We start from the raw sequence: 12,755 nt of genomic DNA, 5'->3' as shown, positions 1-12,755 counted from the left end.
GCTCCACAAATCAGAATGGGGGAGAAACTCAGTCCTTTGGAGCGCGCAAAAATAGTCGAGTTGCTTGAGCGTCGACAAAAGTGTTTTCCGGCGTCAAAAAGAGCCATCGGACAAACGACAGATGTCGTGCACCACATCGACACGGGGGATGCTCGTCCCATCAAATCTGTGTTATACCGGGTGTCTGCTTTTGAACGCCAAATTATTGCCGACAAGGTCGAAGAAATGTTGGAGGACGGGATTATTGAAGAGTCTTATAGTCCGTGGAGTTCGCCCGTAGTGTTGGTGAGGAAGGCGAAATCGGGAGAATATCGATTTTGTGTCGATTTCCGTCGCTTGAATGCAGTGACAAAACGTGACGTATATCCATTGCCACGGATCGACGACGTTTTCGATCGATTAGCAGGCGCCCAGTTTTTTTCATGTCTTGATTTGGCCAGCGGATATTGGCAGGTGCCAGTAGCGGTAGAAGATCGAGAGAAAACGGCCTTCGTCACTCCGGACGGCCTTTATCAATTTTCTCGTTTACCGTTCGGTTTAAACTGTGCCCCAGCAACATTCCAGCGTTTAATGGACAAGGTTTTGGCTGGCCTGAAATGGCATATGTGTCTTGTTTATCTGGACGACGTTCTTGTTTTTGGGAAGACGTTTGAGGAGCACTTGGCACGTCTAGAGCTGGTTCTAACAGCCCTAGAACAAGCAAATTTGACTCTGAACGTCGATAAATGTGTTTTTGGCTCAACCATGGTGTCTCATCTAGGACACGTAGTTGATGCGGAAGGTATTCGCCCAGAGAGTGAAAAAGTTCGAGCCCTAACGACAATGCCAGTAACTAATCTGAAGTCCTTACGCGGGTTTTTAGGTCTCGCTTCATATTATCGACGTTTCATACCCGACTTTGCAGCCCTTGCGCACCCCTTACACTTACTTTTGAAGAAGAATGCTGGATGGAGATGGACCGAGCGTCAAGAAGGCGCAAAGAACAGGATCATCGAGCGCTTGACCTCAGCTCCTGTTCTGGCTCATTTCGATGACGTTCGGGAAGTCACCATCCAGACAGACGCAAGTCAAATCGGGCTCGGGGCAGTACTGTCACAAGATGCTGGTGAGGGTCATCGGCCTGTCTCTTTTATTAGCCGGAAGCTGAGTGATGCAGAAACGCGCTATCACGCAAACGAGCTGGAGTGTTTAGCAGTTGTCTGGGCATTAAAGAAATTCCGCACCTACATTTATGGTCGACATTTCATTGTGAAAACGGATAGTTCTTCTGTAAAATGGATGATGGGAAAAAAGGAGTTGAAGGGCAAATTTTCAAGGTGGGTGCTTGATCTCCAAGAATTTGACTTTACCATTGAGCATGTCAAAGGCGTAGACAACCAAGTAGCAGACGCCCTGTCTCGGAATCCGGCGGAGACGATTGTAGAAACCAACGATTCTCAGACAGAGGAAACATGCTGTATTGCCGTAAATATGCCTGAAACTGGCTTAGCATCCAATGAGGTCGCCCTCTTGCAACAACAAGACGGCCAACTCCGACCAATTTTCGTTTCCTTGAGTTCCCCAATTCAAAACAATATGTCCCAACGGTTTGTTATTCGGGGTAAAGTTTTGTATAAAAAAAATAGTAATTCGGGTAGAAAATTTCTTTTAGTTGTTCCCTCCATCCTACGTCGCAAAGTCCTTGAATCTTGTCATGATTTTCCCTCATCTGGGCACCAGGGAGTAGAGAAAACTTTATTTAGAATTAAAAGTAGGTTTTGGTGGCCGCGACTGGGAAAGAGTGTCCAAAATTTTGTAAATTCATGTATCTTTTGTTTAAAACACAAACACTCTGTTGGTCTTCCAGTCGGCAAACTTCAACCTATCGAGCCTCCATCATCTCCTTTCCAGCTAATTGGCGTCGACCATCTTGGACCCTTCAAAGAAACGCCGAGTGGCCATCGTCACGTCATAGTTTGTATCGATTACTTAACCAAATGGGTTGAAATGGCGCCTGTTCCGGACACATCAACCAAATTTGTGACAATCTTCTTAGAATCGAACATGCTATACCGGCACGGAACACCACAAAGGATAATTTCCGATCAGGGATCATGTTTTACATCTGAACTATTTGAGGAATGGTTAAGGAAGTGGGGAATTCAGCATATTCAAGCAACAGCCGAACATCCAGAAACAAACGGCCTGGTGGAACGCGTTAACCGGACTTTAACACTTGCGCTTTGTGCCTTCATCAACGCACAGCACAATGACTGGGATAAGCACCTGGCGGCAGCAGCTTACGCAATCAATACTGCGCGTCAATCAACTACCGAGGTCACACCTTTCGAGCTGGTGAACGGTCGCCAACCAGTCTTGCCCGTCGAACGTCTTTTTCCATGGCCAGCTGAAGAGCAAGAGAGCCACGTTGATTTCCTAGCACGGGTTCATAAATTAAGAGAAGCCGCACGAATGAGAATTTTAAAGAAACAACGAGCCGTGAAGGAACGAGTCGACAAACGCAGGAGAGTTCAGTTCGAACTTCTCCCCGGTGACCTAGTCCTCGTCCGTCGCCGGCCACGTAAGAAAGGCCTAACAAAGAAGTTCCTTCCCAAATTTACCGGCCCGTTTCAAGTCGTCAAAAAAATATCGGCTACGACCTTTTTAGTAGAAGACCTGCCCGCTGTAAGAAAAAAAAATTCGTTCCGGCGTTTTCATGCCCACGTATGCCAAATTCGTCGTTTCAATGGTAGAGTTGACGACGAGTGGGATGAAGACGAGCAAGGAATAGAAGACGAACCAGATGAAGACGAAGAACAACTAAGAGAGATAGCTAATATTCACGAAAGAGAAAATGAAGAAGAAGAAAGAAGAGAACATGAGAGAGAAGAAGAAGAGAGGACAACAACTACAAGAGCCGGTCGCAAATCAAGACGGCCAGCATGGATGAAGGACTTCACTGACCAGTATTAAACACGATCTTCCTTCTCTATCGTCTCCTTGCATTTTTTTTTTATTAAGTCGCAGGCCAAGGGAAAGGTATTAGATGTATTTTGTTTTGTTTTTTTTTTTTTTTTTAATTTTTTTTTTTGGTATGAAGCGGGGTTAGTATTTAAGGAAAATGTATATTCATGTTGAATTTACTTCGTTTTTGTTTTCTTTTGTTTTGTGATTTCGTTGTTCTTAACACGTGTGTTTAACTGGTAATTTTAGAGCCGTGAGCGGAGGGAGGGTATAGTATTCTGGAGGGTTGGTAAAAGTGGAAATTTCGAAGTTCTTTGTTTTGCTTTTCTTTTGTTTAAATTAGTTGTGCTCGTCTTGTTCCCTTTTGTGTTTTGTTTTGTTTGTTCTCGTTTTTTTTTGTTTTTTTTTTATGGCGAACTTCGAGTCAGGAAGGGCCGAATGTTACAATTGTATCTCCCGCCAATATCCCCATCCCTAATTATGTGCTTTTCTCTGCCAGATGGCGGGTCAATTAGCCAGACGCCTTTGTCTACCTGTTGTAAAATGCAGTAGAGGGTAAACCGTCTGAGCGACAGGACCATAGGAGGGCGTTTTGCTTAACGCTGGCTTCCCCTCGCGGATTATTTTTCCATTCCTTTTTCGCGTGTTCCCCCTTTTCGCGTAACTGTGCGAATCTCAAGTGCAGGGACGGAATACAACTATTTCGTTGAACTATTTAATTGCCTCTTTCTAGGGTAAATCCCTGCGTACTCGTTACGAACGTAACAGTTACAATATTTTTTTCTGTTCTTGGTACAAGAAAAAAAGCAGCAATACTTACATGTGCAACAAATAACATATTGTTATGAGCTGCTAGGACTTTAATCTTGGTCTTCAATAAATTCGTAAACAACAAACTTCTCCTCTGATGCTTCTCTGTATCAAGAGCGTAAGCAGATGAAAGATTCAATTCTTTCAGGTTTTAGACTCATTCTTGCCATTAATCTCAATATTTTGCTTCTTTTTCTCCTTAGTTTGGCTACCGTTTAGTAGTGAAATGAAACAAGCTACTTTTTGGTAGAAGTTGCTACTATTTGGACGGAAAACCATCGATTTTTAAAAAGTAGGGTTAGGGTGATCGCCTACCATCTCACTAATCCTTCTCTGTAGTCTGTACCAAGAGCGTAAGCAAATAAGAGCTTCAATTGTTTCAGGTTTTAGACTCACTCTTGCTTTACCAAAAACATATTTTCCGACTAAAGGATTTCTCGCTAGCTGCACGCTAGAATGAAAACGAATAAAAAGTAGGTCTTTTGCTATTAAGGCATAATCGTGACCATCGACTAGACCTACTGGCCCAATAATGGTGAACAGTAATCGGATCATTATCAGCTGGTTCTGTTTCAACGGCTTCTCACGCCTTCAATTTCTCTTTGTTGGACGTTGCCATTGGTTGACAATTCAATGTAAAAATAGATTTTGCAATATAGCTATGGTAAATTTGTTATGTGCTTCTAATGGCGCTTAATGGCGCAACGTTTAGGGGGTTGAACTACAAAAAATATAATTTCTGACCTATTATGACAGTGAAAGTGACTGTATGAAGTACGTAACAATTAAGGTAGGGACCCTCACTCTGCAACAAATGAATGGGGAGTGACCGTGTGATTACCACGCATAACATACGATAGCGGTGCACACCAGTGCACCGGACACCGCATCGCTAGAGAACAAACCCGCACCGATCTGACCTGATCAGCTTTTTTTGGGGTTGGGCCGTGTGGTGCACCGGGCTGAAGCTGATCGGGGTGGAATGCTATTGGAAACTGACCCCGAGCCTCCGATTGGCTTTAATCGGGGTCCCTGCCACGTCTCGAAAAAAGCCATTTGGTACACAATCGGGGAACCACTTCGTCAACCAGGGCGGGGCAGGGAAAAAAATCAGATGTTGCCGCGTAACCCTGACGCCATTATAAAAGATGGCGCCTCTTACGGTTCCGGGCTAAAAATTAGGATATGGGGAAAATTGGGGTGATTTACAGTCTTAGGAAATAGGAATACCAAAGGTTGATATTGGTGGAAGTGAAAAAATTCAAAAAATTCTTTCCTGAGTCTTGAAAATTGGATCTCAAAATAGTAATTTAAAAATAATAGAAACTTTAGTTTGCCGCGGAAAAAATAACAAGCAATATTTGTCAATAATTTGCGGATGATCAGATAGCTATGTGGTATCGTCAGTAGAAAAGGACACAGGCGATCCGTGCTCGAGTACAGGTAGAACCCACATAGCAACGGGTAATCTTTAAGACATCCCAAGGATATCCGGTAGTCCAAAAGACATCCCAGACTAAAAAAAGATGTCCTAAGGATGTCTTGTCAGGGATACTTTGAGACAAGGACATGCCTGACAAAAAAAAGATGTCTTTAAGATGTCCCGTCAGGCCTACTATTGGGACAAGACAAAGGAAGACTAGAAAAGGATGTCTTTAAGATGTCTTGCTGGGGATACTTTGGGACAAGGACATGCTTAACCAAAAAAAGATGTCTATTAGATGTCCCGTCAGGCCTAGTTTGGGACAAGACAAAAGAAGACTAAAAAGGATGTCTTGAAGACGTCCTGCAGGGGATACTTTAGGACAAGGGCATGCCAGACCAAAAAAAGATGTCTTTTGGATGTCTTGTCGGGGATACTTTGGGTCAGGGACATGCTTGACAAAAAAAAGATGTCTTAAAGATGTCCCGTCAGGCCGACTATTGGGACAAGATAAAGGAAGACTAGAAAAGGATGTCTTTAAGATGTCCTGCCAAGGATACTTTAGGACAAGGGCATGCCTGACCCAAAAAAGATGTCTTTTATATGTCCTGTCAAGAATACTTTTGGATAAGGCCTTTTCGGACTACAAACAGATGTCTTAAAGATATCCTGTCGGGGATACTTTTGGACAAGGCAGTGGAAGACCTAAACAAGATGTCTGTAAGATGTCCTGTCGAGGATACTTTTGGACAAGGCAGTTTTGGACTATGGAAAGATGTGTTTAAGATGTCCTGTCGGGATACTTTTAGATAAGGCCATTTCAGACTAAAAAAAGATATCTTTAAGATGTCCGCTCAGGACTACCTTGGGACAATGCCATCGAAGACTAAAACAAGAGGTCTCTAAGATGTCCGCTCAGGATTACCTTGGGACAATGCTGTCGAAGGCTAAAACAGGACGTCTTAACCCCAGTAGAATACTTGATACCATAGACGTCCATAGGACGTCGCGACATGCTTTGGACATCCTATATATATCCATATTGTACTACACAGGATATTCATAGTACAACATTTGTTACAATGGATGTCCATATGACATCAGAAGCCGACATCCTTTGGACATCCTTTATATATCCCGATGGTACTCCCCAGGATATCCCACACCTGACGTTCAAGGTATGTCCTGCAAGTGACTGTCAAGGTTTCGAGGTAAAATAAAAGAAATAAGATTACGTGAGCGATGGTTAGATTAGAACGTCTGACCAATAGATTCGCAGACTTGTCTCCTACCCCTGTGCCACTACACATATTACAATAGGTACAAAATCATCATATAAATGACTTTAAATGGACTATAACAGCTTGTTTTGGGGACCATGGATGTCCATAGGATGTCAGAGGACTATTTTGGGACAATGCTATCGAAGACTAAAAAGGATATTTTTAAGATGTCCAGCTATGCCTACTCTAGGACAAGGCGGTTCGAAGACCAAAAAAAAAGATGTCGTTAGGATGTCCGCTCAAAGACTAACTCGGGACACAATAAAAAGACTTAAATAAGACGTTCGTAAAACGTCCAAGATCAGGTTATTTCAGGACAACTGAACAAGGGCAAAACTGGATAAGAAAAAGATGTCTTTAAGACGTCTAAGCAAGTCGAATTCAGGACAACTTCCCCAATGAGCTTGAAGACTTTAAAAAAGATGTCTTAAGGATGTCCGCTCAAAGACTAACTCGGGGCATAACAAAAAGATAAAAATAAGACGTCCGTAAGACGTATAGTCTGAAATGGCTTTACCCAAAAGTATCCCCCAAAGGACGTCTTAAAGACATCTTTTTGTATTCCGAAATGGCCTTGTCCAAAAGTATCCCCGGCAGGACATCTTAAAAACATCTTTTTATAGTCCAAAACGATATTGTCCTAGCTAGATAATGTTGACCAAATGTTCTACTAGTAAAGACAACTTATTTAAAGCAGTTGATATTATATAAGAAAGATATCATATGAAATACAACTTTTTTACAGATATTTCTTACCTAAATATGCTGGCAAAAGGTACTCTTATTAAAGGTATATTGAAGACAACTTTTTTAATGCTGAAGTTGTCATGCTAAAAAGTTCTCGTACCATTGATGTCGTATTGACATCTTATTTATGGCGTAGTTATCAATGCCATTTTTTCAGTCATGTCATTTACATCCTAAAGATACCATTTTATATCATTTTTAGGACTTATCGTTTTCACAAAAAAAATATATCTTTGTGCCGTGTGGGAATACACGGATTTTTATGGTCACCAAAGCTCTCATTTTGGCGTTAACTGGGGCGATTTTTTTCGCTGCCCCCCCCCCCCCAAAAAAAACGCTAAAAATGTTATTCTAACATCGGGCTCGAACACGGGTCTCCCGCATGACAATCGAGTGGTCCATCATGTATGCAATTTTCAATTGTTGTAATGAACAATTTAGACTTACAAATTATACAGTGAAATAAGGTAAAAGTCTATTTTATCCCACCAAAGTACACTAAATAAACTTACTTAACTAACTTAACCAACTTTATAACTTACCCTAAATAAAAATAACATAAAAAACTATAGTTTAGAACCTAGGCGGGACAAGCCCGAGCGACATATACATAAATAAACCATTGATAAATAAAAATTGTAGAAATAAAATTCTTTGTATTTTTATTTGCAATATTAATACCGAACATGGGTTCAACCCGTTTGGGCACTTTTTTTGGGCACTTTGATTTCGTCGTTTTACAGAAACTTACTTACAAAAAAATTCAACTCTATTCCTTGTACGATATTAATTGTACCCTCATAGATGGTAGGTTAATGAGTACGCTGACTTTGTTAGAGGGCTCGAGTTCGAATCTTGGGGAAAGTGAGTATGAAGTCAGGAGCAATGCACGTTGGTCTCTATATACGGAAAGTGGGTCTCGATGTAAATTAATGACCTCCCACCCCCTTCTTGTATATTGTCCGCGTACTCTTCCCAGTATAAAACCAAAGCCAACTCTTGTTGGTGGATAAGAGTTGGTCACATTGGAATTACCTACTGGTCGATTGAGATTGTTCTTCCTTGTTCAGGGGTAGTCTAGCGCTATACTTGATCTGATGTGCGACGACGCCACTTTTTTAAGAATCTTAAAATTTTAAATTTTAAAAGAAGTCCTCTAAGGGATAGTTATGGACAAAGCAATTTAGGACTATATAGAGATGTCTTTAAGATGTCCTAAAAGGTACGCTTATGGAGAAAGCAATTATGGACAATATAAAGATGTCTTTAAGATGTCCTCTAAGGGATAGTTATGGTCAAAGCAATTTAGGACTATATATAAGGATGTCTTTAAAATGTCCTGTAAGGGATACTTATGGACAAAGTAATTTAGAACTATATGAAGATGGATTTAAAATATCCTATAAGGGATACTTATGGACAAAGCAATTTAGGACTATATAGATATGTCTTTAAGATGTCCTGTCGAAAATACTTATAGACAAAGCAATTTAGGACTATATAGAGATGTCTTCAAGATGTCTGTCCAGGACTACCTTTGGATAAAGCTATCGAAGACTGAAAAAGGAATTCTTAATATATTGTAGCATTATGTTGTATTGACGGTTCACAAGACTAAGACTGCCTCTCAATACACGACCACGGGGGACTATATATGGGGGGGGAAAAACTGACGTCACACGTCCGGTAGCATTGCATACTAACCGGATCACATAACGTGGTCATTGACCACGTGACATCCCCCCCTCTAGCTGCATTCGTCCCTGAATGCATTACTAAAAAAAACAAACAACACAAAAAAGATATAAACCGAAAGAAAACCGGGAACACTGCTACATGATACAGGCAACATGACACCCCCCCCCCCAAAAAAAAACATCATCCTCATGCCAGATGCTCAAGGGACGACTCCAGCTCGCGCAGTGTCGTCAAGCAAGCCTCTTCATGCGCTGCCATACGGTTGTCTATTTCCGTAAGGCAATGCATAGTACTCCACCGCCGCGCACGTCGCTTCTTAGCTTCTTCCTCGACGAACTCCTCCCATCCGATACTGACAGCCTTGCGGCTCCTCCCGGTTGAATCTCCTTGCCGTCAACTGATACTAGACGATTTGCGCGCCATGGTGTCACTGTTATCCCTAGTTCTCTCACTAATTTGGGCGAACACACGGACACTACCGCCCCTGTGTCTATCACGGCAGCCACTCGTTTTCCCCAGCACAACACATCCAGTACTACCATCCTCTGGATGTCGATCTTCAGAATTGGCCCTGCTAGCACCTCCGGGTCTCCATGCTCTGTCCCTACTAGACCAATTACCTGCTTACCCTCTCCAGCGAATCGCACCTGCTGATGCTGTTTTTGTTGTGGTGCCCCCCTTCTCGCTTGGAGCTCGGGCAGTCGCGACGTATGTGTCCTATCCCTTCACACCCGTAGCACACGACCTTTTCGTCCTGCGTCCGACCCCTCAGGCCTCCCTGACCGTTTGCTCTTGTTGGACACTCTCTCCCGATGTGCCCCTCCGTCTTACATCTGCTGCAGATAGGTTTCCCATCCGAAGTCCATTTCAGTATCGATCGGTTATCCGACCGATACCGCTCTTTCTCCTTGCTGTGCGGCTGCCCCTGATGTGTTCCTTGATGCAACGGCTCCCATTAGTACCTCTAGCAATTTTTCTATTCGATCCATTCTCTCACTTCCCGTCGTTGGTGTTTGTTTTCCGACCACGCCCATCGCCCATTCCTCGTGTCTTGCTCGGGACGTCATTTCCTGATACCGCTTAATTTCTTGAAGGAATTCGTCACACGAGTTGGGTTTCAAACTCCAGAGTTTCTCTAGTTAACTTGGCTTTAGTCCTCTCCATAGGTGCACCAATTTCGTAGCTTCGGTCATATTCGGGTCTACTCTGCGGCATAAATCCAGGATGTCGTAAAAATACTCGATCGTGGATTCATCGATTCCTTGTTTGCGTTCTCTCAGATTCGCTTCATTGAATCGATTCTGATTGACTGGCTTGAATTGCTCCAACAGCTGTGTTTTAACTCCTGGTACAATTGGCGGTCCTGTAACATCCTCCCATTCGGCTGCTAGTTGTCCCGCGGCCTCTTTGTATGAGTACCACTTCTGCGCTGCCCCCGACAGCGAAAGCTCCACGTGGTCGCGAAGTTCTTCATCTCCCCATCGATTATATCTCCCGATTCTTTCGTATCGATGCATCCAATGCACGACGTCTTCCCCGTCCTTCCCCCCGAAGGTGGGTGGGGATTTGAATTTTATCTGTGCGGCCATCGCGTGCCTTGCGCCCACTTGCTGTTGAGCTGCTCTGAATCCCCGGATGTAGCTACTGATATTCGATGATCTTCTTCTCAAATCCGTGAAATCCCACTCTGGCTGCTCTTCTCCGTGTTCTCCCGATCCTTCTTCCTCTTCGGCGTCCTCCCACCGCTCAGTTTCCTCCTCACTGAATGTGAGATGATACTCCTGCCGAACGGATGCCGGTCGCTGCTCCTGTTGGGGTTCGTTAGCCCCGTCCTCTATTTCTCCTCGCTCTTCCGTTCCGCTTTCCCTCAGCGGTCGACTGCGCGTCCTCGCCCGCCCCTGGGATGCACTCCCGATCTCGGGTATCGCCCAACTACCCCGTGCCACGAACCGTCCCCGAGCGTCTCGGATTCTCTCCCCGCTCCTTACTTCCTCCTCTCCTATCATCTACTTCCCGCAATCCTCGCACCGCTTGTTTCTTGCCGAACTCTTCGGCTCCCGGTTCACTTCTCCGCTTCTTGCCAACAACTTCGGCTCACGGTTCACTTCTCCGCTTCTTGCCGAAAACTTCGGCTCACGGTTCACTGCCCCGATTCTTGCCGAACACTTTGGCCCACGGTCACTTCTCCGCTTCTTGCCGAACTCTTCGGCTCACGGTTCACTGCCCCGATTCTTGCCGAACACTTCGGCTCACGGTCCCTTCTCCGCTTCTTGCCGAACTTTTCGGCTCACGGTTCACTGCCCCGATTCTTGCCGAACACTTCGGCTCACGGTCACTTCTCCGCTTCTTGCCGAACTCTTCGGCTCACGGTTCACTGCCCCGATTCTTGCCGACCACTTCGGCTCACGGTTTCCGCTATCCACGTTCCCTCAATGTACCCGTCTGCCCCGCCTTAGCCCTTTTAACCGTTTTCCCCCCGGCGTCTCTCCTTCGTTATGCTTCCCCCGATTGCCCTACGGTCGGAGCCGTGACCCCGTACCCCAACAATTTAAGGTGCTAAGACCAGTTGGGGCGTCGACTCTCAGGGGTCCCTGACAGCCACCGCCACCGCAGCACAGAATCAAACAGAAACATAACCACAAAAGAGACTTACCAGAGGTTCTGCATCTCCACCATGTAGCAGTATGTTGTATTGACGGTTCACAAGACTAAGACTGCCTCTCGATACACGACCACGGGGGACTATATATGGGGGGGAAACACTGACGTCACATGTCCGGTAGCATTGCATACTAACCGGATCACATAACGTGGTCATTGACCACGTGACAATATCCACGAGCAAGACTAAGTCGGGACTTGACAATGATACTACCTAAGTAACAAATCCATATGTCAGTTCAATAAGTACTTTGATTTGATTATGTTTATACTGAAGTGGCACAATGGTTAGGATACTAAGCTAGGAAGTCAGAGGTATGCAGTTCGAATCCAATAATCTACGTAAGTAAAATATCTCGTCTTAATACAGTCTAAAAATATATGTCAAAGCGTCTAAATACAATCTAAAATAATATGTCAAGCGTACTTAATCATGTTCCATATACCTTATCAGCAAGCATCATCAGGTAGATAAATTAAGAACTGGCAAATGGACCAAATAAGTAATAAGACAACAATCCTACAAACATTAAAATATTTTTTTGTGATGACAAACAGATTGCTTTAAGAAGTCAGAAAGAAATCATTAAGATGTCTTTTGGAAATCTTTAAAATGCCAAAAAAATATCTTTGGTGAGTCAGAAAGATGACCTAAAGATGTCTTCAGGAAGTCAGAAAGATGGCACTGGGATATCTTTAAGGAGTCAGAAAGATATTATTGAGACGTCTTTAGGAAATCTTTAAGATGTAAAAAAAAAATCTTTAATCAATATAATATAGCGAAAAAGGGGACCGTTGCGTAGTTGGGTAAGTTGCAAATAAGTCATAGGAACTTCCTGCACTCAGTGTCTAGTTGGGTAAGGGAATCTTTCAGGACCCGACCCGAATCGAGGTGATCGGACAGGGAGGGAAGAAAGTGACTACGGAAAATTTCAAGTGTTTGCCATGGTGCAAGGTTGGAGGCGGCAATCTTGTCGAGGTTAGAGATAAGGTCAGTTGGTGGTCGGAACCGCTATTTTCAGCCGATCGGTGTACCGAGATATGTTTCTTGGTCGTCTGGACCCAAGCACCAAATTAATTGATCACCAATTCAGCACTGGGCGTCAGACAGCTTGCCTTTGTCGAAGACCAGGCAAGCACAATTCCCGGCATTAAATTGAAGCCCCAAGGTGTTTGCGGGGAGGGTTAAA

Source organism: Daphnia magna, linkage group LG5, assembly GCF_020631705.1.
Source record: "Daphnia magna isolate NIES linkage group LG5, ASM2063170v1.1, whole genome shotgun sequence".
Taxonomy (NCBI): Eukaryota; Metazoa; Arthropoda; class Branchiopoda; order Diplostraca; family Daphniidae; genus Daphnia; species Daphnia magna.
Note: the sequence above shows the minus strand (reverse complement) of the source record.